At 17.6% G+C, this 8,702-nt stretch overlaps 1 protein-coding gene across 1 annotated transcript in view; it reads right to left on the bottom strand.

The window, feature by feature from the left end:
• LOC102677133 (protein TAPT1 homolog) overlaps positions 1 to 8,702 on the bottom strand; it is a 36,223-nt gene that overhangs the window by 24,334 nt on the left and 3,187 nt on the right. The window lies entirely within an intron of this gene.

Raw genomic sequence — 8,702 nt, 5'->3', positions numbered from 1 at the left:
AAGATAACTTTTATTGAAGAATACTTTAATAATAATATATTATATAATACTTTTATATTTTATTATATAATACTTTAATAATAATAAATTTGTTTTTACACATTGTTAAATAAAAATTATACAAAATATATCTTATATATCATATATTTTGAATGAATATTAAAGAAAAAAATCAGAAATAAAGATAGCTTCTACATGACATTTATATTAAAGAATGTTTTATTAATGAAAATTACACAGAAATAAAAAATGAATTTCTAAATATAATATTTCTAAATAAATTGATGAAAGATAATTATATGGAAACTAATTATTGATGGAAAAATCAATAATAGATCATAAATAACACTATTACATTATAAACTAATGAATAAAAATTTCAGTCACTAATTTTATAATTTTAATTTTATATCATGAATAATTGATTTATCTTAGGAGAGAGAAGAATTTTTCAATCAATCTAATATCTTATTTAACTTATTTTAATAAAATTAATTTATTCTTTTATAAAAAATTAAAGAGCAATGAAAACAAATCATGTAAAGGATTTTAAAATATTAAATGACAGAATTATAAGATGTGTTTTATTTTAAACTACATACTATATTTACATATGATTGTCTTGACGCAAAGATGAAATCATCTAAGTAACTAATCTAAGTCACATATGCAAAGTAAGTTTTTATTATCAAAATAATGTATAAATATTTATAAAAATATAATTTAATCATTGTTAAGTCTGAAATATATATTTTATTTTATTTTATTATCCGTTAATTTTTACATTGCCTCTATATATAATTTTAAATAATAATTTTAATAATAATTTCAATGTCTATTCATATTTTGTAAATTATAATTTCAAAAAAAATTAATCGAAATATTGATAATATTCAATCTATAATTATTTATTTATAACTCATAATTTATAATTATATTTAAAAAAAATAAAAATAATACACATGTCCAGAAGAAAAATTACTTATTGATAATTACTAATGATAATTATTATTGATAATTAATTAATTTTGCAAAATAAAATATAAAATGTATTTTAATACAATTATATGTACTTTTGTTATTCTTTGCATTGCATTATTCATTTTTGAATCATTATTAATAATTATTCAAAAATTATTCACAGATAAATAAAACTAACATAAGTAATTTATACATGATTATAAAATTATCCAATATAGTTCATTTTGAATTATCTTTTATCTTCAAAAGATTTCTTATTTTTTATTTCAATTTAATTCATGAATATCTATAAATATATATCTCAAAAATATAAAAACATCGATTAACTGACAATTTCTGAGATAATTTCAAGCAATATTTTCTTTTGCAAAAACTTTCGTTTCAGCTTTTTTAATGAATTAATAACAAAAAAAACATTGCTATAATCAATCATATAAACTAATCAAACTCGTGTTAGGTATATACTTAGCTGCAATAAATCCAAACAAGATCGAAGAAAGTATGTTGAATATGACAAATATTTTTTTTATGAAAAGAAAATATGAACGATTATTGAAAAGAAAATATAACGATTCGATTTATATGAACAATGAATAAATTTATTTATAAATTAATTTATTTATAAATTTATTGTATTATTAATGTAATATGTATATATATATATATATTGGAGATAACATGCAACATATTACATTAAATATAAAAAAGATATAATATATAAAAATAATAATAAAATTAGTTTGAATTAATTGAAATTTTTTCTGACGAATTTATCTTAAAGATAATATCTATGAATTGTAATTGAAACACAATTAATTGAAAGAATAATTTTAAAAATCATAAAATAATAACAAAAATAATGTTTAATTTAATTCAAATAAATTTACGAAAAAACAAACATAAAAATTTTTAAAATTGTCAAGCAAGATGATATAGAAAAACATTTGAAAATTTAAAAAAAAAAAGAACAATAATTAACAGTAATCATTATTATACTGTTTTTTTTGAAAATTCAAAGATAAAATGTGATTTCTTTTCTCTAATAAATAAAAAAAGATAAGTTCTTCTATTAAAAATTATCTTATTATTATTTATTGAAAAAAAATTACAAATTTTACTTAATAAGATAATTTTACATTTGTTCGTTCAACATAAATTAATATACATAATTTTAAAAAATTAAATTCTGAAAACCAACATATGATTAGTAAATTTTTATAGACCTTAAAGCAAAAACGAATTTAAATAATGATTCAATAAAGAATTTTCCAATGCAAATATTTTTGATATTAATATTTATATAAATAATTTATTAAAAAAAAAGACTTTATAATTTAACAAAAATCGAAATATTTAACTATTTAACTAAATTAATTTTATTAATGCATCAAATTTCAATTCATACTATCGATAATTAAAAAAATAATAATATATAATAAAGGAATTATAACTATGGTATCATAAACGATAAAACGAAATGAAAAATATTGATAGTAAATATAAGGAAACATAGATGGAATATAAAAGAGATAAAAATGAAAATTAATAAAATGAAAAATTGAAGAAAGAATAAATGGAAAATATACAAGTGAAGGCAATTTAATTGATATTTCTTTTTATTGGTTATATTTTTTTTTGTATTCGATTTTAATTTTTATATTTATTATTACATCATAAATATGTGACATTCGTCATACACAAATAATAAATATTCTAAATAAAATATTTAGAAAAAAAAAATTTTAAATTTGTAATTTGAATACATATATTTGCTATATAAGGGCTTGAATATGTAGTGTATTTTGTCAGAGAAAATATTGGAAACTTAATATCTATTTATATATCTCATATAAAATAGAATTATACGAAATATTTTATATGATTTTAAAAATATGATTATAATAATAAAATTCCAAAAAATAAAAGATTTTTTTTTTGAAGAAAATAAAAGGATATATAATAAAAAAAATTAGATCAAAAAATAGATTTATTAATTAATATTCAAAAATTAGAATATGTCATGATGGCAATATTAGAAAATTTTTTGCAAATTTATATATAAAAAATAATCAATATAGATAAGAATTTCATCAAAAAATTTAATGTAATTCTATAACTCATGAATAATAAATATAGAAGAAATACTGAAAAATTTGAAGAATTGTTTACAATGATTACTAATTTTGTATTTCAATATTTTTTTTCAATTTCTTTGAATACATTTCTTTAAATTGTTGTAAATAAATTTATATAAATAATTGTAGAAACAAATATTAATGCTATAAGAAATAATTTTGTAATTCACATAAAACAATATATTTTTTTAAAAGAAGCATTAAAAAGATCTGCATAAAAATAAGAACAGAATGTTATCAGAATTGGATTCTACATGATGTGATAATGATTATGATGTGAAATTCCATTGCTAATATCAAAGCTAATAAGAAAGTGCAGTTTAAAAAAAAATTGACAAAAATGAAAAAGCAAAAAAAAGAAAAAATATAAAAATATATAATATAAATATAAATATAAAAATATTATTCAATGTAAAGCAATGAATAGTCCTTAATATTTCAATAATTTGAAATATTTTCAATTCGAATAAACAACGAAGAATTATTAATTACTAATCAATTTAACAATTTAATAGAATATCTTTAAAAAATATTTAAAAAATAGAAAAATAAATAAATAACATTGAATTGCTTCTCTAACGAATTGCTTCTCTAACGAAAAAAACGTTAAATGATTATTAGAACATTGCAAGAAAATTAATTAATTGATATTATAAAATATATTTATATATACCAATGTAAAAATCTTTTCATTATTAAATTTATTTATTGATTTATTATTTATTTATTTTATTATTCATTAATATAATCTTTTAAAATAGATATAAATATTTTATATTAAAATATTTTATATCAAGTAAATTTTAAAGATCTGAAACAGATTAATTGAATTTACATTATTTCAATTAAAATATTATTTTAATTAATTCGAAGTTTAAAGAATTCAAAGAAAAAATTTCTTTTGATAATTTATTAATTGCTCTTAATTTTAATGAAAATATTTTAAAATTATAATAATACTTCTATTTTTTTCTCCTTTGTTAAATCAATCCAAAAATTTTAATAAAATGGAAATACCTAATGTTCAGTTTTCCTTTTGTTGAAGTTGAAACCAAGAAAAATAAAAATTTTTCATTTTATATAGAAAAAATAATAAAAACATTTTTAAAACAACTTATATTATTGTGATATTTTCTATTTCCTCATTTCTACTAAACATTAGGCAATATACTTTATGTTAAAAACATTATTCTTTTACTATACAAATTTTGACAGCATTAATTTAATGGGTTGAGTCACCAGTTGTAAATAAAATAGTCATGTTAATGTACATGAATATATTTATAAATATATTCATTTAATTGATAAATATATAAATTTATCAAATATAGAAATAAAAATTTTCATTAAAAGAAGAATTAATAATTATATAATTAAATATATATTATTATATAATAATAATTATTCACGCAAAAATTATTATTATTTAATGAACAAATAGATGAATCAATATTTGTTTCGTTATGAAAACAAAATGAAAATGAGGATAAAAAGGAAATTATTTCTTTTATAACCATAGTTGAAGAAGAACGTGTCATAATATCAAATTGACAATGAAAATTATTTGGAAAATAATATTGACAAGCTAACTATTCAGTATAAAAAAAAAATGCAGTTAATTTTTGGAATAGCGAAAAAGGAATTGATTGTTATTACAACACCAAAAAAGTTATAAAAGAATGAAAAATCTAAAATACTTATATATGGAAAAAGATGATTCTCATATTGACAAATTAAAATAGATCGCTAAAGGAACGTTAAAGAAATTTTAAAAGCAAGAAATTGGAAGATATTATGACATTAATATTCGAAGATTGCAGAAGAATCAAAAATTAAATTTGGAATTAAAGCATCGTACCATTGACTATTGAACATAGAATTTTGTCTATTTGATTGACAAGACAAACAATATGTAATCTTTCGTGTATTTTTGATTTCTTTAGAATTACTTTTCTAATAACAATCTTATCATAAATCTAACATAAATCTGAGGATTCCTCAATCCTTCAATTGAATGTTTCAAAAATTTCCAATAAAAAAAAGCTTCTGTTCCTTTTCCATAGACTTAATTTGCTTAAAATTTTAAAAACCTTCAAATGCAAAGGGGTTTTTGGGATTCAAATTCAATATATTTATATCACGTAAAATTCTATGATCAATATTATCCTCTTAAATCACAGCGCTCTAATAATCAATCAATCAAAAATTGCTTAATTTGGTGAATGTGCATACTACGAAAAATTGAAAGCTAGATTTTTAGAAAATAATTAAAGATATAGCAACTTTTATTCATGGGATAATATAACAAATAGTTTCCTATTTTAACTATCATCAATCTAAAATTAATAGAAAATTCAATTTAGAAATATTGCAAATCAAAGCAATTATTAAAATCAAATTTTGTAGACATAAAATTCGAATGAATTGGCTTCATTCGAGCCAATTCAGAAATATTCAGAGTCATATATTAAATTGTAGTCATAATGGATTAGAAAGCTAACATTTTCGTTCAATGTTCATTTAAATGAACAATGAATAAATAATGACAAATTATTTTATATTATGCTAGCTAAGATAACCATGTAAATAATTCAAAAATGTTTCTGTATTTACAATATCTGGATCGTGAGACATACTGCGGTCTCAATTTAGAATATGGATGAGAATGACTTATACGGAATTTATATTTCATATGATCAAGAGCAAAAATACTTGATTTTTTATTTACATAAACGATAGAATATCAATATCATCAATTACTGTCTTTAAAACAATGGAACATAAACAAGCGAAAAATGATTTACTATATTAAAAATTTTTTATATATCTATAGAATCTATAGAATCTATAGAAAATCTATAGAATCAAGAAAATTATTTATATCTTCTTTTCTGTATCTTGTATATTATTATATGTATTTTTTATATCTTATGTATTTTTATTTTGACAAGATATATAATCTTTCATAAAAACTATGCTTATTCTACAGAATAATCATATCAATTGATTTACCAATTGATAATATATGATATTGATGATATATGATAATATATGATATTTTTCAATCTGTATCTTCTTTTGATTTTGAAATTTTTGAAAACGTTAAAAAATTAATCTTCAGTCAATCTATCAAAATTAACTGTATCCACATTTCCTCATATTATATTTATATTTATAAAGAGAATTATATATTTACAAAGAGAAAAAAAAATACTGTGATAAATATAGAACAACTTATAGAACAAAGATAAAATATCAAAATTATAATGAAATACAAAACAATACAAAAATATGGAAAAATATTTAAAAAAAACCACAAATATTAGTATGAAACAAAAAATCGCGCATAAAAGAATTCTCATATAAAGAGAAATATTCATATTGTGTTATACTTTGTAAGATGTCGATCAATCAAAATTTTAAAATGTAAATATAATGATATAAAAAAAAAGAAATAAAAATGCATAATAAAAAAGATTTAAAAAAAATAGAAGGAAGAAAACCAAAAAATCTTTTCTTTCCATTATTTGAAAAAAGAAAGAATACAAGAATTTTCGGATGTAATTTGATATGTCGCCAACATTCGATAATAATATATTATTCAATGAAAATAAGAAAATAAAGCAAATCATATCACAATCTTGCAAAGTAATAGCATTTACAATATATTTATATTAAATATTAAAGAATGTACAATAAACGTTTGAAAGATATTGATATATATTTAAATGAAAATATTTATTTAAAATTTATCATTTATATTTTTTAATAAAAATATAAAATATAATAAGAAAGCGAAGTATTTATACGAAATATAAAAAACATATGATGTTTTCCTTATCTTTCATGCAATATTATGAATTTCAAGCTAGAATATTTTCTAAACTAATGATTTTTCGATATAAATGGATACTTATTCCATATTACAATATTACAAATAACAAACTGTATCAATTAATATGTAAAAAATTATTAATTATTACAGAGAAACTAATAAACATAATCAAAAAAAATCTTTCAAGTTGATACTAATAATAATTCAATTCATTATTTAAAATTTTAACGATAAAATTTCAAATAGAAATTTAATTTGTATTTAACGAATAACAAATACTTCGAATACAATCAGAGAAACGTAATTAAATCGTCACATTCTATATTTTGTTATTCATTTATCATTTACATAACTATTCTTAATATTATTTTAATTATAAATTCTAAGAATAGAAAAAAAATCAATTTTCTCGAAAACAAAAAATCAAATAAATAAGATTGATAAGAAGAATCTTAAATTAATTTGCAAAATAATCTTTGCAAATTTGATTCAAAGTATTTGTTTCGATTAAATCGCAATATACATCAAAATATTTATAAATTTTTTATAATAGTTTCAAAATTCATATTTGATATTAATATGATATGATATATCGATAAAAACAGGTAATATAAAAGAAATCAAAAAGATAATGAAATATTCATAGACCAAAAAAATTAATTGTAAATATATAAAAAATAATAAAAAATTAATTATAAATAAGAAAGAAAATTATATTTCATAAATTTAATGAATAGAAAAAAATGATAAAGAGTTAATAAAAAAAATACAGTAAAAGAAATTAAAAAAGATCCAAGAATAAGTTGTTTAAATATTATAAATGAGCACAATGTAACATTTTTTTTACATCTTGATGACATCATACATGAGATTAAACTAAATTAAACTAAATATTCAAGCCCTCAAAAATAGCAAATATTTCTATTCTTATCATAAACTTTGGAATATTTTGTTTTAAATAAATATTTTCTTTCAAATATTAAATATTTTTTACTCATGTATTTTTAGAGTAAATCTTGCATTCATCTTTTGTTTTCATACAATTGCGTAAAGAAAATAAATAAATAAATGAAATAATCAATTATAAGCTTTTCGATAATTCTTAGAAAAATAAATGATTTTTGGAAAAATATTTGAACATTAATATTGCAGATGTTTGTTATATTTCAAATCAATTACTTTATAAATAAATTGTTTTTAAAAATTTTTTAAACGTACACGAAAAATATAGAAAATATTACTTTTGGATATTCAAAAAATATTTAAAAGATGTTGACACAGTATATCTTTAAGACATCTTAAATTGAAAATTGAATTTTTTTTACAACGAAGAATTTAATTTCAGGATTTGAAAAACATAATAAGGATCACAATCTTTGAAATATTTTCCTAATATCCAGAATGAATGTTCTTTATAAATTGTTTCTTTGTAAAATTTATAAAATATTGTTTATACTTCTGATTCTATATATAATAATGTTATTTCATTTTTATTTAATTTTTTTTTTATTTTTAGATATTTCTTTATACTTATAGTTTTATACTCGTATATTTATAATCTTATAATTTTTTACTTGTAATAGAAAAATATCTTTTTACGAGTTTGACAAATAGGAAATAGTAAATATAATTTTTAAAATAATTTTTATATTCTGGAATATAAATAATATAAATATAATATAATAATATAAATATTTGACAAATATTTTTTAGAATATTTTTCTGCTTTATATATTTCATGCACTGTTTTA

The sequence above is a fragment of the Apis dorsata genome, unplaced genomic scaffold, assembly GCF_000469605.1.
Source record: "Apis dorsata unplaced genomic scaffold, Apis dorsata 1.3 scaffold_821, whole genome shotgun sequence".
Taxonomy (NCBI): Eukaryota; Metazoa; Arthropoda; class Insecta; order Hymenoptera; family Apidae; genus Apis; species Apis dorsata.
Note: the sequence above shows the minus strand (reverse complement) of the source record. Positions and strands in the feature narration are given on the sequence as shown.